General features: G+C 41.2%; 1 protein-coding gene across 2 annotated transcripts in view; it reads right to left on the bottom strand.

Moving 5' to 3' along the window:
* SPTB (spectrin beta, erythrocytic) overlaps positions 1-13,433 on the bottom strand; it is a 122,666-nt gene extending 109,233 nt beyond the window's left edge. For both annotated transcript variants that reach the window (XM_055304504.1, XM_055304505.1), the window contains exon 1: positions 13,346-13,433. The gene's annotated coding sequence lies outside the window, so the exon portion shown is untranslated. The remainder of the gene's footprint in view (positions 1-13,345) is intronic.
* Between the last annotated feature and the right edge of the window lie 14,452 nt (positions 13,434-27,885).

Raw genomic sequence — 27,885 nt, 5'->3', positions numbered from 1 at the left:
AAAATGAAAGAATTGCTCGCTCAAAAAGTATGCAGACAGGTTACTAACCAGTGGTCAGCCTACTGTTGACCTTTGCTATAGCACCTAGTAATCCCTGAGAAGGGAGAATGATCATCAGCATCTGTGCCATGTTAAGCTTCTAGAAGCTGCTGTTGGTTGACCCCACTCTCACTGTCACCTCTGGGTCAAGTTTGTTGACTCCTATCTGCTCACCACTGCTCTTTCATTATGTCCCTTAATACTCACTAGGGCCTTCATTCGTCTTAACTGAGTCCCTTTCTGAGTTAAGTCCCTTAACTTGTCCCTCTACCATTAGGTCCTCTGGGCAAGGTCTAACGTGGTCCTTTGCCCTTCTCTATCCTGGACACATCTTCCTAAGACTTTTTGAGGGCCTTCCATTCATCAGTTCATTTCAGACCCACCTAAATATTTATAAAAGCCTAGCAGCTCCACTCACCACCTTTGGAAGCCAAAACCCACATCCTATCCATTGCTGGGCACAGAACACAGTAGAAGAAGAAAGCAGTTATATTGTAGTGGGAGTGTGCCCATGACAGAGAGTTTTGTTAAAAGAAACAAAAATGCTTTCAAAGGCCTGAGCAAGCAGTATTCTGGAAAGTCTGGCCATTGGCGAGACTCGCTTTTTGTCCAAGGAAGGCAAAAATGAGGCCAGAACAAACCAACTAATAGTACTGTAATATTTTACAAGGTAGTTTCTACTCTGACATACCACTGTGACAACAAACAAAAAAGGCTACACATATCCAGGAGAAAACAAAAAACAAAAAAATAAAACCTCTTTATGCAGACTTCTCATCTTTTCTCTGAAACGTTTTTCCTAACTCCTCACCATTATAAAACAAATCTTGTATATATCAGCCTGAAATGCTCACTCAAAGAGTCTTTCATAGCTGCATTCTGAGGGTCAGCCTCAAACATTCACTGAAAAATGAGGTGGGAGTGAATGTATTCTGGATGAATAACTAAATTTTTCTAGCAATAGACATATTCTGATGATGTAAGTTAAAAATCAGCTGTTACTTTTGTGCCCAATAAGTGGAAAGCAATTGGAGAAGACAGAAGTGGGAAGACAGACTCCACTCGAGTCGAAAACATTCCTCTTCACTCCTTACCCCTATGCCATCAACATTTAGTGTCTTCCCTTAACCCTTCTTCATAATCTGCTATAGGTCACCATTTCGGAGATGATGTTCAGTGCGAACAATCTTGAAACCTGCTCTGTCATTCAATTCAACCCACATTTCTTGAGCACTGCACATGGACCAGATGCTGTGAGACACTAGTGTTCACGTAGGCACCAGACAAGTGCCCCTTCTTCAAAGAACCCATAATCTAGAGGGGAGTCAGACCTGTGCATGACCAACCAGGGTACTATGTGAGAGCTCACAGGAGAAAGTGGATGTCTTTGTGCATTAGGGAACAGGAGAAGCATCAGAGGGGTTCTGTTTGAGTGGAGCCTTAAAAGATACATGTGTGAGAATTCACAGCTATGGAACAGGAGAAAGACATTGCAGGCCTAGAAAACAGAGAAGCAAAGTCATGGATGTGAAGATGCATCCTGAGCTGACAGTGTCCCAAGCATCCAATGTAAAGTGTGTAGAAAGGGAATGAAACTGGGATGCTGGAACAGACTGCCTGCCTGTTTAAACTTTCTTTTGGGGCAACGGGGAGCATTGAGGGTTTTAAAGCAGTTGAATGACTCACGTTCATGTTTTTAAAAATAATCCTGGGATCATGGTGTAAGATGGGATAGAAAGATACAGACAGAGGGCCAATTATTCAAACATGAGACAGTGAAAATTGAAAGAAAGAAACTAATTTGAAATTTTGGGAGGAAAAATGAACAGGCAGCCAACTAGATGCAGAAGAGTAAAAAGAAGAAAATTCCAAAAAGTTGCTGAGGTTCATATTTAGAATGATAGCAACAACAGGAACCTAGCTATGAAAACAGGGAGAAGGGGTGCCTGGGTGGTTCAGTTGGTTAAGAGTCTGCCTTTGGCTCAGGTCATGATCCCAGGGTCCTGGGATGGAGCCCTGAGTTGGGCTCCCTGGTCAGCGCCAAGTCTGCTTCTCCTTCTCCCCCAACTTGTGCTCTCTCCCCAGTGTGTACTCTCAAATAAATAAATAAAATCTTAAAAAAAAAACAGGTAGAAGAGCAGGTTTGAGGGTGAAGGTGGGAGCTGAGAGGTTCTATTACTACATAAGTTTGAGATATCTTGTTAAAACCAAATGAAGACAGCTAGCAGACTGCTACAGAATAGAACTGGAACTGATGGAGGAGGCTGAGGCTAGAGATAAGGATTTAGATGCACTGGCAACCCCAACAATGAAAAGCTGGTAGAGAAAAGGAGCCAAAAATAAAGAAAAGAGAAGGAGAGCAAGAAAGAGAAAGCAAGCAAGTCTGCCGTATAAGCAAGCTGGGAGGAGAAGGAGAAGTTGGATCCCAGAAGCCACAGGAGAGCTTACTTTCAGAGCAAGAGTGGTAAACAAAGTCAAATACTGGGGAGAACTGGGACCTGGGTCTGGAAGGAGGCTATCTCAATATCAGACCTCTTCTAAAGCAATTTTACTATAGCTATGTGGAGCTACCTTAGGACAGTGGGCATATATTGTACAGAACTAATTAGCATCTTCATCCTCAGATGCCAAAGAACTATGTTGGAAATAGGATTCAGAATACTAATTATTTATTAAAAGCTAATAAGGGGATTCAAGCCTATTAGGTTAAATCATTGCAGATATGAAGCAACATATAAAGGTATACAACTAATTACCTCTCTAATTTCAGACCATTAAAGATGCAGATATTGGACACCTGGGTGGCTCAGCAGTTTAGTGCCTGCCTTCAGCCCAGAGTGTGATCCTGGAGTCCCAGGATCGAGTCCCACATCAGACTCCTTGTCTGGAGCCTGCTTCTCTCTCTGCCTGTGTCTCTGCCTCTCTTTCTCAATGTCTCTCATGAATAAATAAATAAAATCTTAAAAAAAATAAAGATGCAGATAAAAGAAAAAAGGAAACTCTTAGAATTAAGAGTGATGAAATATTGACCTCACGTAAATATAGTGGGTATAGTGATTCTAGGCAAGCACTCTAGAATAAATACATCAGAGTTCAAATCCAGCTTTGATATTCTCAGTGTATATAATTCTGGGTAAATAAACTTCTTTAAGCCTGATACTTTTCATCTGTCAAATTACAAAAACAACAGAAATGACAAACCATATAAAAAAAACCCTCAGCATATCTCTCTATGCTGAGACACTTACAAATGTTTATTATTATAACTCATTATAGTATTCATTTTCAAGATATATATATATATCTTAATTACATATTATAGCAAACATTCACTCTTTAATTTTTTAAACTATAGCTGTTTTTGAGTACTCTTCTCTGTGTACCAAGCATGACTGTAGCTTCTGGGAATGAAAAAAAAAAAAAGACCTAGCTATCTGTCACAAGAAGCATAGTAGTCTAATGATGTAGGAGGCAAGTTGACAACTGCAAAACAAGATGATCCATCCCATAAAAAAGAAAGGAGAAAGGTGCTGCAAAAAGCACACAGGAGGGAGTGCCCTGTGCTACTCCAGGTCCTGGGAGGGAGAGGGGCTGTCAGCCAAGGCTCTGAAAAGGAAGCAACATTTAGGTATTACAAGGAACTCTGCAAAGACATTTATGGGATAATAATAAATATTTAAGTGCCATCACACACACACACACACACACACACACACAAATCCCTGGGAAAAAAAATGTTAGAGAAAGAGGAAGCTCTGTGCCCAAGGGCAAACAGCAAGAGAAAAGGAGCTGGAAGCAACCCAGACTCTTGTCATCCAGCTCAAGGAGATATTTTGGTTGAAATACATCATCACGTAATACTTACACCTTTCGCCACCTGAGTTTGGGCTACATGTTTTACAAAGCAAATTAAACATCTCCTGCCTGTCCTCTCAAAGTCTATGATTTTAAAACAGGCAAACTAATATTCAGACAAATGCAGGAACTTCGATGACAAACTATCCTCCAAAGACAGTGTTCTCAAATAAACAATTCTCAAGTTCACTTTGATTCCAAAGGTGAGGATGTTAATAAATTTTGCCCTTCCCTTTGGAGAGCAGGGAGAGATATTATAACAGCATAGTTTGGTTCCTCAAAAAATTAAAAATAGAATTACCATATGACCCAGCAATAAACTGGAGTATACAGTTCTGAGTATAAACCTAAAAGAAGTGAAAGCAAGTTATCAAATAAATTATTGTATATTCACGTTCATAGCAGCATTATTCATAATAGCCAAGGGATGGAAGTGACCCAAGCATCCACAGAAGGATGAATGGATAAATAAAATGTGAAAAAATACATATAATGGAATATTATTCATCCTTAAAAAGGAAATTCTGACACATGCTTCAACATGGATGAATCTTGAAAACATTATGCTAGCTGAAATAAGCCAGATACAAGAGAACAAATACTGTACGATTTCATTTATATGAGGTACCTAGGGTAGTCAAATTCATAGAGATAAAAACTGACGAGGTGGGGCACCTGGATGGGTCAGTCAGTTAAGTGGCTGCCTTCAATTCAGGTCATGATCTCCAGGTCTTGGGATAGAGCCTGACTTTGGGCTCCCAGCTCAATGGGGAGTCTGCTTCTGCCTCTGCCCCTCCCTCTGCTTATGTGTATGCATGCACTCTCTCAAATAAAATCTTTAAAAAAAATTAAAGAAAGTGACGTGGTGGTTGTCAGGTGCTGGAGGATGAGGGAAGTTAGCGTTTAATGGGTACACATTTTGAGTTTTAGATGACAAAAGTTCTAGAGATGGATGATGATGGTGGCATGCAACAATGTATGTGTACTTATCCCACTGAACCAAATACTTAAAAAATAGTTAAAATGGTAAATTCTGTTATACATATAATACATCTTTTTTTAAAAAAAATCACATGGTTGTCATGTCCATTAAATAACTCTACTTCATCATTTAAGAGCAAATTAAAACACCTTGTTTCTGACATTTAGGTGCCATCTGATGAAGGACGAGAGTATGAGACCAGGCCCCTTAGAAGATTCTAAGGCCAAAGCAGCAGAATCCATTTACTATTCCTTCAGAATGGACACCTATGTAATCCCCTAAGAAGGTGGCTTTGTTGGCAGCCATCATCTGAGAATTTTTAATTAATATAATCCCTATGCATCAGCACCACCCTGTTAGGCAATGACTGTCAAAGCACACATTCCAAAAATTACTAGTTGAACTATGTGAAAATGCATTATGCAGGACTTTATGCAAGACCCATGACTGTAATTCACAAATCAGTTATTGCCTTTAAGAGAACAAGTGGAGCATATAATAGATAGATGTAAGTTAAATAATAATAGTAATAATAACAATAAATGAAGTCTATGATTATGTAATTAGCCCTTCAACAAATCTGTAGAAGGGAGAGATCACTAGAGGCTGGAATGTTCCAGGAAGACTGATGGAAACCACTCCAAATCTGGGAGGAATGTTCAGGACTGAACGAGTAGAGGCAGAGAAACTTGGCTCAATAAAGGGTTTGTGATGGGAATTGTTAAGAGATAATGATAGAAAAAGAGATTGGAGTTAGATTACAATGGCTCTTAAAAGTCAACTTTGGAAGTTTGGATTTCCATCTCTACCCAGAGGGAAATCACTGGAGGTTTTTGAGAAGGGGTATTACAGGACAAACACAGTGCTTCAGTGCAGGAAGGCTTAGAAGAGGGAGACCCCTAATTGATAGAAAGTGGACTCCAGGCCCGAGGGCTACCAAGTCACAAAAAATGAAACCAAATGTGCGCTTTGTGTAGGTTAAAGCTAGGACTTGAAAATATGGCCATGTGCTTATATATGCAACGAGTTTTTCTTGAAGGATACACAGGAAACTGTTGACATTGGTAACTTCTTAGGAGTAGAACTAGAGTGGGGGGAAGGGAGACTTACTTTTCTTTGTATACCCTTGTATAATGTGGATACACTTCTTAATCATGTACATGAATTCATTTTATAATTTTAAAAGTTGTTTAAATATGACAACCAGAAAGTGCTAAAAGATATTTAGGCTGTAAATGACACATTCAAAACATTTCTAATTATGAAGTGACATATATTTCAAACTTGTTTGTATTATATTTTACTCTCTGTCACATAGTGGAGATGTGAGAATGACCTAAAAGTAACAGTATGAAGTATACAGAACTAACTGCACATGGAAAGCTCCATTTCAAAACAAACAGATGTCACGAGTCACCCACTAAAACACCTTCTTTGGGGTATATTTCAATGAAAAAGCTGCCTGAGTCTATTTCAAATCAACTCCTTGATAACAATAAAAATAAAAAGTAATAGCTCACAGTACATTTGACAAGATAAATCCCACCTCAGTAAATGTCTTTTTCATTCTTAAAGTTGCTCAGGCCAAAACCAACTGAGTCATCCTTGACTTATTCTTTTCCTTTCATCCTCTAACCCCAAATCCCATGAGCTCTAATTTCAACTCTAACCAGAAGTCAGTGGCATTTCACCACCCCCACCACCATCATTTCTAACCTGGACTACAGTAGCTTTCATTCTATTCCCTCTTCCCACTCTTGTCCCCTACAGTCAGTTTTCCACAGGACAGCCAGAAAGATCTTCCTAATACACAAATCTGAACAAATCACTCCTGTGCCCACAGCTTCTGGTGGCTTCCTATTGCAGGGCTAAAACCCAAAGTCCTTGCATGGCTGTAAAGCCTACATGATCCAGACCTTGTTTCCTCTCCAATGTCATATCCTGCACTCACCCCTTGCCTTCCTCTCCAGCTGGGCTGGCTTCCTGCCCATTCCTTGGACCTAGCAGTGACCCCCACCTCAGGACCCTCACCCTCACCGATTCCCCTTCCTTACTTGGTTTGGCTCTCTATCCAAATGAAACCTCATCAGATAGGCCCTGCCCCACCATTCCTACTCCAAATAATAGAACCACGTCTCTTTCTCTTCACACTGCTTTTTCTGTATAGAAAATTACAATATAGTCTTCTGCTTGTTATTGTTTAGTCCCTGTCTCATCCAACTAGTACATATGCTCCATGACATCAAACTTTTCCCCCCACTTTCACTGCTCTATCCCCTAGACCTAGAATATGTCTGGCAAATAAATGAAAGCTCAATAAATATTTGTTGAAGATTGAAGTACAAAGCAAACACCTAAAATACTGGACAAAAAGAGATTTTCAAAGTCCAAATGAGGCATAAGCATAATAATATCCAGTAAATTTAGGTAAAGAAGTGAAAAAGCCAACACATCAATTGACAGGCATATAAACCTATCCATTTATCTACAGCACGCTGGGAATCCACACGCATGCTTGACTTTACTTCATACTTTGGGATGTCATTTGTATATGTGCTTAGGCGGAGGGTTTCTTGAGGTTTTGTGCTTAAATAGTAAATACTATAACGAGTTTCCCCCTCCCTCTCTCCAACGAACTGAGACTGAAAGTTCTGAAGAAAGAAAACAATCTCTGTCTCAGCTAGAAAGCTCAGAATATTCAGTTACTCCATTGAGGAGATCTGGACAATACCCCAGCCTTGGAACTAGGAAATTGGGTCGAAGTCAGGTTCTGCCATAAACTCTGAGAGGGAGCTTGGGCAAATCAGTGTTTGTTTCTAATCCTGTTTTCTCTATTGTAAAGCTTCTTCACGTGGTCACTGTAAAATAAGATGACGCATATATACAGGCATCCTGAAAGCTGAGCATACTATACATCATCTGTGTGATCATCATCCTGTGCTAGCTAATCTCTAGTTCACATTCCCTTTCTGCCACTAGTGAGCTTTGTCTTAAACAAGGATCTGATCTAGTCCCTCCCCTGTTGAAAAACCTTTACTGATTTCAACTTGAACCTCCAAGGGTTCAAGCTTCTTCACAAACTGAACCCAAACCATCTTACCAGTCATATTTTGGCCCATTCCTGGGCTGTGCCCTACATACCAGCCACACAGAACTGCTCCCTGTTTCCTGATTTCATCATACTTTACTGCACACCTGTGTGGGTGCTGTGCCTAAGCCCCCATTCCCACCTATCCTCTCTTCTTCTGTTAGAGAAACCCTAGGCACTCCCTAACTTGAATCAGATTCATCCCCCTGTGGGCTTTCTCTCCGGCACCCTGCCTGTTTGCAACACTCTTTCCCCATCAGACCAACAGATCTCCTTCTGATCCCTTTTTGCATGCTCAGCATAGAACGGTGTAATGCACATAGTAGGTGCCCAATGGTCACTCTACTCAATAGTTCTCAAATGGCTCTCTCAGGCCTTTCCAGCTTTTTCTCTGACTTATGGCTTGGAGGCAGTATTAGGAAGAGGCTTCTCTTCCTTTTCTACTCCTGAGAAAGTATGCCTACTGGAAGATGCCACTGAGTGACCACTCCGAGGGGCTTCCAGAAATAGGTAGGAACTAAGTAGAGGGGACGGAACGAAGCCAGGGACCTCTCTCCAGGACTCATAAGTTATATCTTTAAAGTATGCTTTGTTTTACTGGAAGTGCTAGGAAATCTCAAATGAGGCACACCCTAATACAAATGGAAATGATTTTCAACTCATTCATTTTCAGGGTTATTCAAGTTTCTGTTCCTTTTCATGATGGTGGAAACTCCTGAACTGAATATAATTCAAAGCAATTATTGTTCTTTAGCTGCCAAGGTGCCCTGTTATTCTTTTCATAACTATCCTGGATGATCTGAGCCCAGTTCAATGCAAAGTCTACTTTTTTCTAGCTCTGTACCTTTTCATTTGCTAAATTTATAGCATTCAAATGAAAGGAAGAAAGGAAGCCCCACTTTTGCCCCCATTGGGAACATGATATATGGGTTTTAATTGCCCTTGTAATTATACCCTTGTCCAGATCTGCACAGATCTGTAGAAATTAAACATAGTAAAGCCTGAGAAGGCCTCGCTGAGGGAGGAAGATGATGGCTTTGTAAGATTTCCTGCCACCAGGAGAAAGAAAGAGAAAAATGAAAGGTGGTCCGGGAATATCATAAGCTAGCCAGCAATCTCCACTAAGGAAGCATTTTTTGTCTATGACCGCCTCTAAAACTGTGTGAGCTATAAAGCTGGGGATCCCCTGGTGGTTTGATATTCAGCTAAGGCTGGCTGAAAATGGCAGAGCTTGGATTGCTTGGCTGTGAATTAAGAAATAAGCACAGCAACAAAGGGAAACATGCTATGACATTTTCTAAATATTTACCAAGAGGAGTTGACAATTCAGTGACTGGAGCCAGATCTGACAGTGAATTCTGACTGCCTCCTACGCCTTCCCTCGATCACTGTCTCCATCTCCAAAACCAGGTGACCTTCACCTCTTGGGGTTGGCAGAAAAAAGAAGCATCTTTGTGATCACCTAGCAAATGCTACGTGATGATTCAGGTACACAGACCACTGCATTTATTCCTCCTCCCCAGATTTCTTATCTGAAGTAGAGGAGTAATCAAAGAGCTATCTATAACAACAACTGAGTCAATACAAACTACTTCTAAGATAAAATACTTCTTTCCACAGCAATTTCTGACTAGTAATATCCATATGGTTTCAGAACTCAATATCCATGAACTATTCCTGCCAGTCCTCATCACATTTCTCTTCAGCCCACACTATACAGTTATTTTCATTCTTTTCTTTTTTTAAGATTTTATTTATTTATTCATGAGAAACACACAGAGGCAGAGACATAGGCAGAGGGAGAAGCAGGCTCCCTGCAGGGAATCCAATGCAGGACTCGATCCCAGGACCCCAGGATCATGCCCTGAGCCAAAGGCAGATGATCAACCACTGAGCCACCCAGGAGCCCAGTTATTTTCACTCTTGATCCTCCCAGGTCACTTGATAAATGTCAATCAGGTCTGAGATTATAACACTATGAATAATGAAGAAATGTACTTTACATCACTTTAAACATCCTGTTGGTCAGGTTTCCTACACTTCCAAGTCTTACGCAGAGTGTATAATTTTGCATTTGCTTTTAAAATCTGAAATAATATATTTCAAGAGCAATTTGGTGATGGAGTTTAGATTAAAAAGGCATCTGACAGTCCCAATGATTCCCCAAAGTCCTTTCTTTCTCCACTGCCCCAGAAATGCAACATAATCATTTACCTTAAGATAATAACACACATATCTATTATATAAAAATGTATACAGCTGTATGCCTAACAAGCAATGGAAATATTATGAAATGGTTTAGGGTTTAATGCTCACTGATGTCTTCTCACCTGCCTATCTCCAAAACCTTTTTTTTTTTTTAAGATTTTACTAAGATGAAAGTAATTGGATACAAAATATATCCTCTCACAATCTCCCTCAAAGGAAAGAAAACTTCAGTGGTTTGGTTAGGCAGAACTTTAGGAAATAAACCCAATATTGGTCTTGAGAGAGCAATGAAATGAGCAAGAATGATAAGAAACATGGGAGGCATACACCAGGTACCAGATGACCAGGTAAGTTGCAGTTAGGTCTCCCCTTTAGGCAAACAGCCACACAAACAGAAGGCCGGACTCAGTGACCTCTAAGGTCCCTTCCTACTCCAATAGCGTTTGCCTCATGAATTTTTTATAGTCATCCTCTGTCCTATCACACTGTCCCCATGCATCATCAAGCCCTCCTGGCCACTTCCACGACCGAAAGGAAAATCTGTTTTCAAAAAAATCCATGCTTTGACTACTGCCAAAATTACAGTTCTGTCCTTGAAACAATGACCTGAACATAATGGGCCAGGCTAAACACCTCTGAGCAAATAATTGCTCAATACCATCTTCAAGTAATACTTTTTAAAGCTTCTCTGATATGTGCAGAATTATAACCCAAGGTCTTGATAGTGAAAGATTGTGAAGCTAATAGACCATCCTTTAATCAAATCTTTCCAACTTATATTCCCTGATGAACATCTAACCTTAAAAAGTGGGTAGGCACCAAACAGCTGAGTTTGAATCCTGCCCCCACCTCTCATCAGCTGAAAGATGTGAGGCGAATTATTTCATTTCCTTGAGCCTGTTTCCTGACGTGTAAAATGCTGATAATATGAACTACCTTGCAGAACTACTTTGACAATAGGATTTAAAAACCCAAAAAACAAAAAAGCACCTCTGAGCATTCATTTGTTCATGCTCTCATTCATTCAACAAAGATTAACTGAGTGTCCACTACCAGCCAGGCACCAGTACATAAAAGATGGGGGAAAATGAAAACTATTATTGCTTTCACTTACGCAAATAATCTGTTTCCAGGATTGTGGCAGAACTGTCAGATTTTGACTTTAGTTCAAAACTTCCATGACTAAAACAGTCATTTTTAGTTTGTCAGATATGACCCCACATGGGAGTGTACCTACTGCCTAACCTGTACATACCCCAAGGCTAATCACCTAGCAGGTGTTTGGCTAGAGAGCACCTTCAGAGCACTTGGAAGAAGCAACCACCAGAGCAAAAAGTGGTATCCCAGCTCTCAGCTGGATAAGCCACTCAGGGAAAACTCGATATGCCTATGCTACAAGACACGTCCTGGATGCCTGGAAGTTTCTGCGTGCTTTCAATTCCACGAGCGGACTCTGAGTCTTCCGAGAATTTAGGATTAACAGGTCTGGCTCATCCCCAATCTATGTGACTGCACCACTGATAAAGCTAAGAGCAACTGCTTAAGGGGTCTAAAAGCCATGTTTTCATGATGTAGGGTTTATGTTTTTCAGCTGCTTTCCTCTAGAGTTGGATAAAGTTCTGTATAAATGATCCATTGAGGAGTCCATTGGTTTCAAGGCTGGTAAGGCTCTTCTTCAGTGTGAGCCTAACGTACCTATTCCTAACTAGCCCAAAGCCTCCAGGAAAGTACAAGCCTAGCTGTCTTGGGCACTGCGCATTCAGTACACTTAAACAAAACAAAACAAAAAAAAAGAGTTTTCAAAGACATTCTGGAACCCAAGGCTCCTAGCAAAAGAATAAAAGTCTGACCCTGGAATAGGAAATAACCTGCCTGGGTCATAGGGTGCTCAAATAGGGAATTCTAGAATAAAATTCAGAGCCATGTGTGAAGCTAAGAATAGGTTAGTGGACAGTAGAGAAATCAAAATAAAAATTTTGATTTGCAGACTCCTCTCAGTCAGGAACCACCTGAATCATTTTCCCTAGACAGTGAGGTATAGACTAGGACTACCTCAAGTCTATGAATTTTGCATTGCTACCTCTCACCTGGAGGTGACAGCCTAGGCTCTTCACAGGAGTTATGGAACGAAAATATTGTCACCCCCCAACCCCCCTTACCTGATGCATCCAAAATTTTTTTCGAAAAAAAATGGAGTTTCATTTCCCTTCAGCCAGTTTAGCCCATTCTTATCAACTCCTGGCGCCTCTAATTGTTCACTGAAAACAGTGGTTTGGATATTAATAGTCTATAAATCAAGGCCCTACCTGGGGCTCGTTGTCACGGAAACAGTACTCAAGCCCACAGCGACTTCCCCATCCTCAGGAAGTCTGGGCGAGTTAGTGGGAGTTAGGGATGGTGTTAAAGCTCCTGTTATTTCTTCCACTTTCTGCAATTTCTCAGGGCCAAGTTGTTGGGGAAAGAGGAGCTGGTGAGGCAGGTGAGAGTAGAGTGGACCGTAGCAGCTTGGAGAACTCTTCGGGACGGGAGGGGAGGAGGACCTCGGAGCAAGCCTCGGGCATCCTGAGCTCTTCCCCTAGGGTCTGCACCCGGCCGCTGTTTCCGCGGCGAGCAGGCCCCCTCCGCTGACCCGTCCTGTCCTCCCTGCCTGGGCGCTGGGCTGGCTACCCCGGGAGCGCGCGGACAAGTTCCCCCAGAAGAGAATCTGAGAAGCCCGGCAGCGGGAGGCAGAGAGCGCAGCGCGACGGTCCGACAGGCTAGAACCGGGCCGACTCCCCTTTGCCCCCACGCCGGCGTCCTGGAGGAGGTGGCCCGGGACTTGAACACGCACCGCCCCCCCCCCGCGCCCTCGCAGAGCCCCGGGGCGACGCTCCGGGATCCGGCTCTCCAAAGCAAAGCGCCCCGCTCGCCAAGTGCCTCCGAAGCCCACGCGGATTCCCGCGCCCCGGGGTGCTCGCCGCCGCAGCCGCCAGGGCCTCCCGGGCCCCGCGCCCCGCACCCAGGGCTGAGCCCCCCCACCCGCCCGCCCCCCGGGCCACTCGCGTCACGCGCCCCCTGGGCCCAGCGCCTCCTCTGCGCTCGCGCCGCGCGCCCCAGCCTCGCGCACCCGCACCCGCACCCGCACCCGCCCTCGCCCTCGCCCCCGCGGGCCGCTGGGCCCTCCCGGGACTCACCTGCGCTGGGGCTGGAGCGGCGGCCACCCCGAGCCCGGGGGCGGCGGCGGCGGCGGCGGCGGCGGCGGCGGCGGCGCGGGGGGACGAGGGCAGCGCGGGGCTCCTGGCACAGCGGCCGCCGGGCGCCTGGTGCTGCCGAGCCGCGGACCCGCCCAGAGATATAAATAACATTATCTGAGGAGGGACATTCCTGCCGGGGGACATCGCTGCTGCCGGGACCAGATAGTCCCGCGGCGGGGGCGGGGAGGCGGGGCCGCAGCCTCCCGCAGCGCCAGGCCCAGCCCCCGCCTTCCCCACCCACTCCCGCACCTGCCAATCAGCCTCCGCGCCGGGGGGCACCTGCCCGGCCTCCGCCCGGTTCCCGCGGCCGGCCTCCGCCTCCTGGCTGGCAGCCTGGGCCCGGGACGCCAGAAGCCCGAGCCGCCCGCAGCGCCCCCCTCGTGGTTCACCTCCCCTAACCGCGCGCTACCGCGAGCTCCCTGCGGCGGGAAGAGGGTTGGACTCCGCAGCTCCGGCCTAATTCGTGCGCCCTGGGCGGCGAGCCTGGCTACACAAATGAGCCCTCTAGCCTTTCCCGCTCAGCGACCCCACTGTGTACTGTCCGTTTTTTACAATATATCAAAACACACGCTTAGACCGTACGGTGGGCGAGGCGCGCGCCCGGGCCATGCGCCCCCGCTGCGGCGGGTTTGGGGGGGGAGATTGTTCCCCCAGGGCTGGTGTGTTAGCGCGCTCCGCTCCGGGGCGGACTTCACTTGGCAGGCGGTGTGAACAGACGCTGGGAGCCCCCGCCCCCAGCCCACGGGCTCAGTGTCTCTGTTTCTGTCTGCGAATCCGCGAGGACCCGGCGATGCTGACGGGGCGCAGCCCACAGTCTCACTCAGGAGCTCGCATATCCCAAGGACCGTAAGCAACAGGCAAACTGCCACAGCAGCCCACCGGCACCTCCTGTCCGGCCCGCTTTCCAGGCTCCAGGCGAGTAGGGGCTTCCTCACTGCAAGATGGGATGGGGTGGGATGCGGTAGGCCGAGAAAACACTAGAATCAGTGGTGCCAAAGAGGAAAGACAAGGCATCTCCCAGTACCCCCGAGAGAGATTCGCAGAAGAAAATGGGCAGCTTGCAGGTCTGTCCATTTTCTTGACTTTCTTAAGATACAAGGTTATTGCTCAACAACACTTAGTGGTACGCCTCATTGTAGCTTTCCTCTTTCTCCATCGGTTGTTTCCAGGACAATGTCTCACCCAGGTAACCGGTATCAACCCAGGTGATCTCAGGTATTATGGATGGCAATGGAGATTAAAAGCACAAAGATGTAGAAAAGAGTTGTAACTTTGACACTGCCTGGTGTTCTTAACAACGGGAGTCTTACTCCTGAGTTATTTGCTTGGGAGTATAATTATGCTGTTTTCCAGGATTCACCAGGAAAAGGTTCACAGTAAAGGTGTTTAATCGCCAGATGTGCATGCTTAGTTTATATATTGAACAGATGCAAAGATATTTCACTTCCTGCTGCAGCCACACTTCTCAAGAGTGGGCATTTTAGACACAGATGTGCTAAGTGGAGCAAACTCCACAGATATTACATAGCCATGGAACTCTCCACCCCACCCCTCTGATGTCTGGGCTCTTATTAACCTCAATTTCTCAAGAGTCACTAGTAATATAGGAAAGATGATACCAGAATACTCGTGGTCATCCATTAGATTAGCAGTGATGCACCCCTCCTTCTGACAACATTTAAAAATCCGTTTGTTTATTACTGAGTTAGAAACAGAAAGATCTTTTTCATTTAAAAAATTATTTAAGAACCAAATTCTGGCAAGGGAAACTCAAGAAAAACAGGCCAGCTTCAAAAGCTGAGAGTATGATATATCTCAAGTAGAAATCCTTGATCTATTTTTGAAAGGAAAAAATGGTGAGAAATTATTTATGTTTCTTAAAGGCCTTCTGTGAATAAACTTATTAAATAAATTCATGATTCCTGGGGATTGCGGCTCTGCAGCTACATAATTGTATACTAGTGAAACAGATTCTTTCTTAGCTATAGGCCTGTGGTACTGAACTGAAAAGTTGAACACATATTTCTTTGTAGCCTTAGAATTTATAATTTTCAACCACAAGAAAAATTACTATGATAAAAGTACCAAATCAGTGGACAGATTACCCTAGGATTTTACAAACCAGCTCAGCTGCTTTAGTTATCTCCACTTTAGCTGAAAGCTAAATAATTCAATACAACCTCATTTGCTACAGAGCCTGTTATCCTGACAGCATCCTCAAATGCTTTACAGCTAATAGAGTTACAGTGAAATGATAAATCAGAATTGAGGGAGAGAGGAAGTTTAGGAGCACAGAGGGGAAGGGCATTGTCACAGAAGGAGGGGGGAAAATAGCAAACCCTAGAGTGTGGGAATGAGAAATTAGGGAGAGATAAGAAGGAAAAGCTGAATATATGGGCTCATAATCAAGGTCATTGTTGTGGGCAACAGGGATTAACTCTGCAGGGATTTTCTGAGAAGAGTATGTAATGCCTCCTGAGAGTATGTAATGCCTCCTGAATGGTCTAAAGGGTGGGAGATTGGTCCTCATTCTCTTTGGTCCAGGGGCTGCACCTTCTTTATCCCATCCATGTTGACACTTCACACTTCCAAGCTAACCAGCAAGCTCCCAATAGGTAATCTGCAGTTCTGGGATCAGAAGGGAAGGTGTGCTTTTGAGACTATCTCCTGTCAGCCAGTAAACCAGAAAGTGAGAGTAAGCACTCACAGAATAGCCTATCCAGCTCTAGCTAATACCAATAGGTAAGGCCAAGGGGATGTAAATTGGGATGTTAGAGGAACCTGACACAGGGAACTTTCACTTTTTATCTCTGTAGTCTCAGAGTTTTTCACACTGAGCTTGTATTATTTGGTAATCAGTAGAGATAATAAGATAATAGAGATTAGATCAAGATGGATCCATCACATACATTTACCTTTCTTCCATCCCAAATCTCAGAAAAAGATACGTCTTAGAAAAAGAATTTAACAGCGCAGGGAAATAAGACAAAGGCTGATCAATTTTCCAAGCATTTTTAGGAAATCCTGAAATATAGAAAAGAGAGACAGGATCTGATCTATAGAGAAATACAATGAGAGAAAGTCAAAACAGGCTCAGGAGAAGGAATAGCTTAGGGAAGTTCTAAGCAAGAGTCAGAGGATACAAGAGAAGGTGGGGGCCCATAGGAAAGAATAATTCATTAAGGAACCTCCTCTCCCTGCTGGCATTAAGTATCAGATGTTTGCCTGTCGGATAAAGAAGCGAGTGGAGATCCTGGAGCCAGGGGTAGAACACAGGTATTTACTTACCCCCAGAAATGACAAGGATTCTTCACTCTCTCCTGATAGTATGTGTGCCCTTCCTTCACAATCCCTGAAGAGAGACTGTGGTAAACAGAATAGGCAGGCAAATGAATTCTCAACTAAAAGATCATCAAGCAGGGTGCCTCAATGGTTGAGTGTCTGCCTTTGGCTCAGATCGTGATCCCGGAGTCTGGGATCAAGTCCTGCATCAGGCTTTCCCCTAGGGAGCCTGTTTCTCCCTCTGCCTATGTCTCTGACTCTGTGTGTCTCTCGTGAATAAATAAATAAAATCTTTTTAAATGAATGAATGATCATCAAACAACTGAAACCACCGAGGATTTTGTCAGGTTAGGGGAACCAATACCATGAAAGAGAAGCACTAGACTCAACTAACAGAAGTAATATCAGAGGAAACTAAGTTAATAAAATGAAACAGATAATTTTTTTTAAAGATTTTATTTATCCATTCATGATAGAGAGAGAGAGGCAGAGACAGAAGCAGGCTCCATGCCGGGAGACCGCTGAGCCACCCAGGGATCCCCCCGAAACAGATAAATTTAAATGAATTTAAAATGAACCTAAATTTTATTCAGCAAGATTTAAAAGGATATTGGATCCATGACAAGCAATAAGAAAACAAAGACATTTAAAAAGTGGTTTCTGAAATTGAAAATTTATAAGCTAATAAGCAGAACTCACCAAGTGGAAAGACAGATTAGTGGGAACAGAAATATAAAATCTTTAAAAAGGTGGGGGTGGGGTGGGGAATCCCAGGTGGCTCAGCAGTTTAGTGCCTGCCTTCGGCCCAGGGCATGATCCTGGAGTCCTGGGATCAAGTCCTGCATTGGGTTCCCTGCATGGAGCCTGCTTCTCCCTCTGCCTGTGTCTCTGCCTCTCTCTCTGTGTGTGTCTCTCATGAATAAATAAATAAAATCTTAAAAAAAAAGAAATTCCCCCCGAACACAGTGGAAAAAACAAAGAGATGGAGTTTATAAGAATAGTTGAAAGCCATGGAAGCAAGATCCTCAAAGTCTAATCTCTGTCTAATAGAAGTCATACAAGGAAAGAGAAGAGAGAGGTGAGGAGATAATGAGAAAGTAGAATAAAATTTCTGAGAATTGAGGAAAATATGAATTTTCAGGTTATAAAATCTTAGGTTTAGGGCAGGATAAAGGCTTTTAAATACAGTTTTATGAACTTAAAGTTTATGATATATAAAATCCAATGATTTGAATAAAATTAAATCAAAACCAAAAACTATGATAAACTAATTTGCTGTGCCTTGAATCAAGACTATTTTTACTGAATCATGGAATCGAAGTTGTTTGAAATTTAAAACTACTTTGTTTGAGAAATGATTATATATCAGAAAGCTACTTACAGAAGGAAAAGCCAAGCCAAATAGACCTGAACCTACCTGATGTTTCACTCATTCAAATCCCTGCTAGCAATGGAGGAATTGAGGGAATGTACAGAAAACTTCAAAATAGTGGCTGGAGCTCAAAAAACATTTGTTCCCTTCTTTATCCTTTCACCAAGAGACGTATTTCATGAAATTAAGCTAAAATTTCCATTCTGTTTCAGGAAATATCTAGGGGAACTATGCTCTTTACAAATCCCAAAGACAAAGCAGGTGTGCAAATACCAAACTGACCATCCTCTGAAGGAGCAGGTGACACCAATTTCAAATTTCCCTCCGCCAGTAATGGAAAGGAGCAGAAGAACAAGGCTTACATACTGTCATCCTCTAGTCCACGGAAGCACTAGTCAGGCTTTGTAATAAATGAGCATCTATCCTTCTAATGAAAAGTTGTTCCTGAGCTTTTTCCTCCCTTTTTAGGATTAGATTGTCTGTTTCCTAAGGGATGCCAGCTTTTATAGGTAAAATTGCAGACGTATATTGGGGTGTGCCTGGAGGTACTTAACGTTCTACAGTTGCACTGTTTGGGCTGTATGAGTCTGCTAGGGTTTCCATAACAATTACCACAGGCTGCGTGGCTTAAACAACAGAAATTTATGTTCTCACAATTGTGTAGGCTAGAAGTCTGGGATCAAGGTGTTGGCAGGGTTGTTTCTTCTGAGGCTTCTCTCTTTGACTTGTAAATGGCCATCTTCTCCCTGTCTTCGTATGGTCTTTCCTCCATGCCTATGTCCTAATCTCCTCTTCTTCTTGTTTTTAAAGATTTTATTTATTTGTTTAAGAGAGAGAGAAAGAGAGAGAGCACAAGCAGGGGGTGCAGCAAGCAGAGGGAGAGGCAGAGTCCCCGTTGAGCAAGGAGCCCCATGCGGGTCTAGATCCTAGGACCCCAAGATCATGACCTTAACCAACTGAGCCTCCCACGTGCCCTCTAATCAACTCTTCTATAAGAGCACTATAACATATTGGATTAGGCCCACTCATATAACCTCAGTTTACCTTCATTGCCTCTTTAAAGGCCCTATCTCCAAATATGGTCACTTTCGGAGGTACTGGGGGTTAGGATATCAACATATGAATTTGGGGGCACATACTTGAGCCTTAACACAGGCCCCATCTTTTCTCACATGAACTGCTTCTATAAGTCTCCTAACTGTTCTCTCATTCTCTAGTTTCATTCTCCTTCAATTCTTCTTCCATGTAGTAGCCAAATTACACTTTCTAAAAAGGAAATCTCATCATGTCACTCCACTACTTTAAATCATCCAGTGGCTCCCCATTGCTTTCAGGATATAGTTTTAAGCTCCACAGCATCTAGCACAGTTCCTGGCTACAAGATGTGCCTCCTAAATGTCTGATGAGTAAATAAATGAATTAATGACCAAACAATCATGGAAACTAAAAGAGAGCTGCAATTGTGGAGATCAAAGAAGGAGGTAATTTAGTCATTCTATTTGGCTTAAAAGTATATACTTGTGATTTTTTTTTTCCCAGGAGAACCACTTTCCTACATATGTTTGGGTAAGATTATTTAAATGAATTCATATTCCCTGAGAAATAACTGGCAACATTTGTGCCTAAATTTCACCAGATCCTCAGCCACCTTGGCACATTCATACCTAACTTACTGTCTATGGGTGAGAAATGGAGTCAATTAAATAGGTTTTATGTTCATACCTACCACCAAGTTCACCTACAGGGGAAAGGGCCTGCCATCTTTCAATGTCTTGTTCACAATGAGGCACAGCAAATACAATGGTGATTGTTCAGCACAGTTTTATTTTGTTTTTTAATTTTAAATTCAATTAGAGGGCATGGAATTTTGTCTCTGTTTGCCCTACCTGTCAGTGACATTTGCAAACCTCATCCTTAGAACGAGGCCATGCTCCAATATGCCAAAGTCTTAAGCACAGGATTAAGAGCATTGGAAGGTGGATCAAAAAGCATCGCAAACAGTTAGTTGATATTGTTTTGACATTAGCATTCTTATCTTGAGTACTCTACAAAGCATATAATCTATATGTGGATAATTGAGAATGCATAAACCTGAAACTTTGTTCTCTTCCTTTATAGATATTTATCAAGCCAGGAACTCAAATCAAGGGGAGAAAGTATAATTTAAAAATTGAGTTTGTTAATAAAGAATGACAGCAAGAATTAGAATTCAACCAATTAAACAATTTTTATGTGATAATTACTGCCAACATAAATGGTCTTAATTGCTTTTATTTGTTAGTGAGCAGTTTCTACATTCAAAATATTTTTTTCATAATGTTAACCAAGACCTTTGGGAAAATTTCAATAAAGTTTGGAAAGATATTGCAATAAAAGACTTCATTACCTCTGCAAATTCATCTCATTTTCTATTCTGTGGGATATTTCTGCAGCTGCTTAACTTCTGTTTGGATATTTCTTCAATGCTTTAAAGCCTATAAGAAACTATGATTCAACTCAAACATGATTTATTTTGTAGAATAACTACTCCTTATCAAAAACATTTTTCCTCATTTTCCTTTGTGTAAGGCAAATTCTGTTTTTAAAGGATTACTTATCATTTTCTTTTTACCAGATGCCATATAATCATTTTTATTCAATTTCATGAAGTAAATTGCTATCGTTATCCTTATTGCTAGATAAAGAAACCAAGAAACTCAGAGTTCAAGTAATTTTCCAAAAAAATCACATAGAACTCCAAATCCTTTGCTTGTTAAAGAGTTACTTATCCAGGAAGCACTATCTCATGGTTTTTGAATTAACACATTCCCATGATATTTAATAGATTATCCATAGTATAGACTAATATTTTAAGTCAGTAATCAAGCCAAGGATTTATCCCCAAATTATGCTGAGCATGTGCAAGCTGCAACTCTATGTTGCTTATTCTATTCTATCATCATCTTAATCATCAAAATGTACATAATGATCCATATACTCTTTCAGAAACTGAAAGAAGTGAAAGCATAGACCCTCTTTGGAAAGATTTCAAAGATTTCCTATATCTGACCTCAACTCCTGCTAAACCTTTCTCAACTCCCACTCCTTACCTCTACCAAATACTACCAGAAATTCATAAGTAGGAGCTTGTCCCATATGATTTCAGGTACTTGAAACATATGAAATGCCCTCATTCCAGAGATTATATAGGAATCCTCAAACTTATTTCATAACTAACAACAAATGTTAAAATGCAAATGACCCTGGGAAGAGTTAACTTTTAAGGTACAGCCTTTTGGCTACTGGAGTAAGAAAAAGTCAGTGCCACTTTGTAGCATTTTAATACTCAGCAATTTTTTGAAAAGAAGTTAGTAGGGTGGACTGGAAAAATCAGTAGACATAGTCAATAGACCTGGATTCTACTCCCCCTTATGTATGCCTCATTTTTTCTTCTGTAAAACGATATCACTGAACTAGCTAGTCTCTAAGGACTCTTTCAGCTCTAGCTGCATTTTACACTTAGAGTAAGAACACTCTAGATGTTCATTATGATAATGTTCATTAAAATGAAAAATTGGAAATCAATGTCCATCAAAATGGAATTGGTTAAACCAGGTATGGTGTATATATACACACACTACATATAAATTCTGTGTAGTCAGTTAAGTGATGATGTGGTTTTATATTTATTCATGGGGAAAGATGCCATGACATACTGCTGAATTCTTTTTTAAAGTAGACATCAAAGCATTTCTATTTGACTAAGAAATAAAGTATTTTATATCAGAAAGAACACTCATAAAATGTTATTTCTATATGGTGAGATTAAGAGTAATCAACATTCAGATAATGAAATAAATATTTCCCCTGAAAGTAAAGAACTCTTCTTTTTGCACAATTGGGCTCAGCTGATCTATTTTTCTCAGTTATCTCCATTATCAGCAGTGTTGGGAGATGGATTTGCCTGACCCATGCTTGCTCCCTCACCAGTTTATCCCATGCCCAGTGTGAAGATTTGTCAAGCCATCAGACTGGCCATTGGATTCAATCCAAAGCTAACCATCTTAGGGACATGATTGACTCCATAACTTTGTGTTCTTTACTACCATGCTTTAATTATGTGAGTTTCCTCATGTTGCCTAATCAATCTTGATAATTATCACTTATTACTCAAATTTGAAAACATGTAGAATTAAGTATTTGAAAATAGATTAAATCAAACCAAATAGGGAATCATATATAATTCAGCAAAGGAGGAAGAATTAAGCTTTCTAAATACAGAATGGCAAATAACAGTTGAAATTGGTAGGAAAACAAAATGTTGCAAGAGATTATAAATTAAATATAGGCCAAATTGTAGCTATTGTCATTCAAAAAGTGTGGTGTGTAGCTGCAACAGCAGCAGAGATCTCACTGTGGGATGTGAGTCCAAGCAAGCTACGCTGGCCCTGTGCTCTTCCTGAGGGAGCCTTGTGTTGACAACTGAAATTACTAGTTCTATATTATTTTCTTGTCATGCTAAAATTAAAATTCTTAATTTTCAATTGGGGGTCAATATGGGTTAACTATCCGGGAGCTAGGCACCTGGGAAGGGAACTATATTCACAGAAAAGAGAATTTCTCTAGTTCTGACCCGCAGCAGCTCAAGAAGTCAATTGGTCTTTGCCTGCTGGAAGTGCTGGTGGTGTTTAAGGGCCACGGTGGAAAACTGAAGTGGAATCACTTTAAGTCAAAGACAGCTTATGTGTAATTAGAAGTAGTATTTTTTACTAATTTTTTTCTCATATTCTTCCTGAGAGGATTTTGAGGAGGTTCTTGCATCTTATTTACCAGAGCAACTTTGTATATTAATCTTTTCTTCCCAACTAGATTGTATAACGCCTGATACTTAAAAGCATGTCTTCAGTGTCTTTTCTATTGCTCAAGGTGCCTGGTAAAATGCTGAACAATGACAGATGGGCATACATAAAAATAATACTGAAGCATAATGAGCAGAAGTACATAGTTACTACTGGTTAGATTAATTAGCAAAGCCATGTTACAGATTCTAGCTCTTCTCCTGGATTCCACAAAAGACATGGTGGTCATAGGGTGACCATATGTTCCAGTTTACCTCAGGCAATCCTGGTTTACACCTGTCGTCCTGGCAGAATCATTAATTCCCTCGGGCTTTTAAAAGTGTGCAAATTACACAATGACCCTATTGATCACTAAGGGGCCTCCTAATAAATTCCCATATACAAAAAGTAATTCGACCTTAGCAGTAAATGAAACTTTTGTGGCAAAGAACGACCACAAAGTACAGAGTTAAGATTACATTAACTACTTGCTATTTCCTAAAACAGTTTCTCTCTATGTAAGTTTAAGTCAACTCTGCCCTCTACTGTCATATGACAGTATTATGACATCATGAAAGCTAGCACTGTTTCAGCTCCTTTGATTGAAGCTGTTGTGTTGGTCCTGTAGATTACTTTAGAAGGTTCTCCCTCAACCTTGAGCTGCTATATTAGTTTTTAAAAATCCTTACTGCCTATGTGGTACACCTAATCAACTAAATCAGAATCTCTGAGGATGAGACCTAAGTGTCAATTTTTTAAAAAAACTTCCTCATTGCTACAGCAAAAGTTGCGAACCATTGTCTAGAATGTCAGATCTATTAATCTGTTGTGGTTCATTCAGTTTTTTTTATTCCATAGCCCAGATTGTACTATATTCCTAATCATATCTGGAGAAGCCTTGGAAATTAGAGGATAAGTGCATCAGGACAAACCTACATCACTACTGAAAAAAATGGCACTTAAAAAAAGCCATTCCAAGGGATGGTGTCTTCCTTGGGTACAAAAATATATTTGTAATTATAGTGATGAAATGGACAGTACTTACTCAGAAATGAGTCTGTTAGGCCATCATCTTTGATGCCACAGCTCAGCCCTAATTCTCTGATGATGGAATTATGTGCTGAGGAAGCTCTAAGATAGCCAAGAAAGTTGGATCAGAAGATGGGGGCAAATGAGGTAGAGCCCATTGCATTAAATGACTGCTTCCTTTTTTGTGAATGTTTAGAGACTTGTTAATGGAGTTCATCATATGGAAAAGCACTGATGTGAAAGCCCAGGAAATCTGCTGGAGTAGAAGTTGCACTAATTAGAATATTAACTAAATTAAGTCATGGGCGGGGGGGGGCAGTGAATCCCAAAGTGAATAACAGAGAAAGGAGGAAAATGTAGAAAAATCATTAATAATCAGCAAGAGACAGATTTTGCAGAAAATTAACCAAGAAGCAGGCTTTTTTTTTTAAAGTTTTATTTATTTTGAGAGAGATCGCAGAGGGAGAGAGAGAGAATCTCAAGTAGACCCCCCACTTTGCTCAGAGACTGACAGGGAGGCTCCATCCCAGAACCCTGAGATCAAGAGTTGGATACTTTACTAAGCCACCCAGGAACCCCAGGCTTTAAATAATAAGCAAAACATTCACTTCCCACTCCTTTTTCCTAAAGTTCACTAGGAAAAACTAATGGATCTCATGTCTGAGACTGGCCCTGTTAAAAGAGGTCTTATTCCTCTTAAACTCCTAACCAAAACCGTGGGATCAGCCAGAGAAACAAGGGTCACTTGGGAATTTTGATAGTGAGCATCAGGGTACTGATGACACCAGAGGCCTCCTAATAGTAAAAGGAGGGGAGAGGGAGATGTACATGATAGATGATATTGTCCTTACACACCACATCTGAGTTTATATTATTTAGTTCTCCAATCTGGCCAAAGGCAATACTCTAAGCATAAATGTGGACAAAGTAGAGGTTTAGAAGCAGCATCAGGAATTATTCTAAATGATTTTATCTGTACTGGTTCTACTGTCTGTGGAACATCTACTGATACTTTAAGAAATTGCTTTGCAAGAAAGGAATGGGGACAAGGTAAAAATGTTTCAACAAATGTATGGTTTCATAAGAACGGTTCTTACTCTTTTCTGCATAACAGACCCCTGTGAATATCTGTTGAAGTTTATAGGCTCTCTCCCCAGGGGAAAAAAATGGACATTTTAAAAAATTTAAATTCTATTAATTAACATAGACTAAAATATTAGTTTCAGAAGCAGAGGTCAGTGATTCATCAGTCTTATATAATATGCAGTGCTCATTATATCACATGCTCCCCTTAATGGAAAAAATAGACATTTTAATAATTTTATATACAGTTCCATCCTAGTGTAAGAACACTAGACACACAGATGGCCTACAGTACATGAAAAGGTGCTCAACATCACTGATCAGGGACATGCAAATCAAAACCACAATGAGATATTACTTCACGCTTATTAGAATGGCTAATATCAAAAAGACAAAAAAAAAAAAAAAACAAGTGTTGGCAAGGGTGTGGAGAAAAAGGAATCCTTATGCACTGTTGGTAGGTACAAAATTGTTACAGCCACTGTAGAAAACAGTATGGAGTTTCCTCAAAAAAATAAAAATAGAAATACAATATGATTCAGTAATTCCATGTCTGGCTATCTAAAGAAAATGAAAACAATAATTTAAAAAGATATACACCCCTATGTTCATCACAGCATTACTTATAATAGCCAATATATGGAAACAACCTAAATGAATAGATAATATGATATATATACACAATGGAACATTATTCAGCCATTAAAAAAATTGAAATCTTGCCATTTGCAATAGCATAGATGGACCTTGAAGGTATTATGCTAAGTGAAATAAGTCAGAGACAAATATAATATGATCTCATTTACATGCAGAACCTAAAACAAACAAATAAAAGGTCATAGATACAGAGAACCGATAGGTGGTTGGCAGAGGTGGGTGTGTGTGTGAAATGGGTAAAAATAATGAAAAGATACAATCTTCTAGTTATAAAATAAATAAGTCATGGGAATGTAATATACAGCTTGGTAACTATAGCTAATAATACCGTATTGCCCTGCTTCTCTCTCTGCCTGTGTCTCTGCCTCTCTCTCTTTCTCTGTGTGACTATCATAAATAAATAAAAATTAAAAAAATAATAATAATAAAAGGGGATCCCTGGGTGGCGCAGCGGTTTGGCGCCTGCCTTTGGCCCAGGGCGCGACCCTGGAGACCCGGGATCGAATCCCACGTTGGGCTCCCGGTGCATGGAGCCTGCTCCTCTCTCTGCCTGTGTCTCTGCCTCTCTCTCTTTCTCTGTGTGACTATCATAAATAAATAAAAATTAAAAAAAAAATAATACCGTATTGCATATTTGGAAGTTGCTAAAAGAGCAGAACCCAAAAATTCTTATCACAAGAAAAAGAAATTGGGATGCCTGGATGGCTCAGCAGTAAGCTCTGCTTTCGGCTCAGGGCCTGATCCTGGAGTTCAGGGATGGAGTCCCACATTGGACTCCCTGGGGGGAGCCTGCTTCTCGCTCTGCCTATGTCTCTGCCTCTTTCTCTCTGTGTCTCTCATGAATAAATAAAATCTTAAAACAAAACAAAACAAAAAGAAATTATGTAACTACATGTGGTGATAGATGTTAACTAGCCTTATGGGGTGATCATTTCACAATGTATACAAATATCGAATCATGTTGTATACCTGAAACTAATATAAGGTAATATGTTAATTACACTGCAATTTAAAAAAAAGAACCCTTTATTTATAAAATAACCTTCTGCAAATGGATTTTATCATTAATATTATTATAAACATTTATGAAGAACTTATGTACACAAATCTTTTAGCATCACATACACATTAGGTTAAACAATAAAAAGTTCTTGTCTTCTAGTTACTCATAATCCAACATATAATGTCATTATAGCTATGTAAAGGACATGCAGTTGCTACATTTAAAAATAAAAACATTTGGGCAGCCCAGGTGGCTCAGCGGTTTAGCGCTGCCTTCAGCCCAGGGTGTGATCCTGGAGTCCCGGGATTGAGTCCCACGTTGGGCTCCCTGCATGGAGCCTGCTTCTTCCTCTGCCTGTGTCTCTGCCTCTCTCTCTCTCTCTCTCTCTCTCTCATGAATAAATAAAATCTTTTAAAAAAAACATTTGCATCTTCATTGGAAAGGGTAAGGACATGTTGAGAGGTCGTGGGCAAAAGCAGAATTATTTAAGAGTCCATAACATCTTTTCAATATAATCAGGGATTTTTTTTTAATGTATTGAATGCTGTCAGTGCAAGGTATGGTATAGACGCTGGAGGATATAAAAAATAAGGACCATAAGGTTTTTGTTTTCAAGTTGCTCTCACTCCAATAGGGTAGAGATAGGAGAAGCACACAAATTACTCTAAAAGAATACAGAATTTGATAAATGCCATATAAAAATTACAAAAATCTTTGGGGGAAAGATTCAGACAGCAAGATTATATTTGACAGGATGTGAAATATGACCCCCATACCTTCTTCCACCTTCCTTTCTTTGTGAATCTCCTATTGTTTTCACAGGGAAATTTTACCTGGCCACTCCAGATAGAAGGACCAAGTGACTCCTTCTTTTGCACACCTGTAAATCAGTTTGAATATAAGGAAACATGGAAATTAAGACAGAAAAGATAAACCAAAAGTACATTGTGGCTGGCTTTGAAAAGCTAGGGTGAAGAGCCTGTACCTAATTAAGTTCACAAAAGGAATCTGTTGAAGGCTTTTAAGCAAGGCACAGATCGGATCAGAACTGTTCTTTAGGAAAATTAATCTGGTAGCAGTGGGTAGGATAGCTGGAGTGGAGAGAGACAGGAGACAGGCTATTACAGTAGCCAGAGTGAGAAGTAACTGGGGCCTAAACTAGAATGGTGGTTAAGGAAGTGGAAAACAGGATGGCTGTCAAGCTGGAAAATCTGTAGGCCACCAAAGGATTTTTTAA

Source organism: Nyctereutes procyonoides, unplaced genomic scaffold (assembly GCF_905146905.1).
Source record: "Nyctereutes procyonoides isolate TBG_1078 unplaced genomic scaffold, NYPRO_anot_genome, whole genome shotgun sequence".
NCBI classification, from domain to species: Eukaryota; Metazoa; Chordata; class Mammalia; order Carnivora; family Canidae; genus Nyctereutes; species Nyctereutes procyonoides.
The sequence above is the reverse complement of the archived record's forward strand: the minus strand, read 5'-3'. Positions and strand labels throughout refer to the sequence as shown.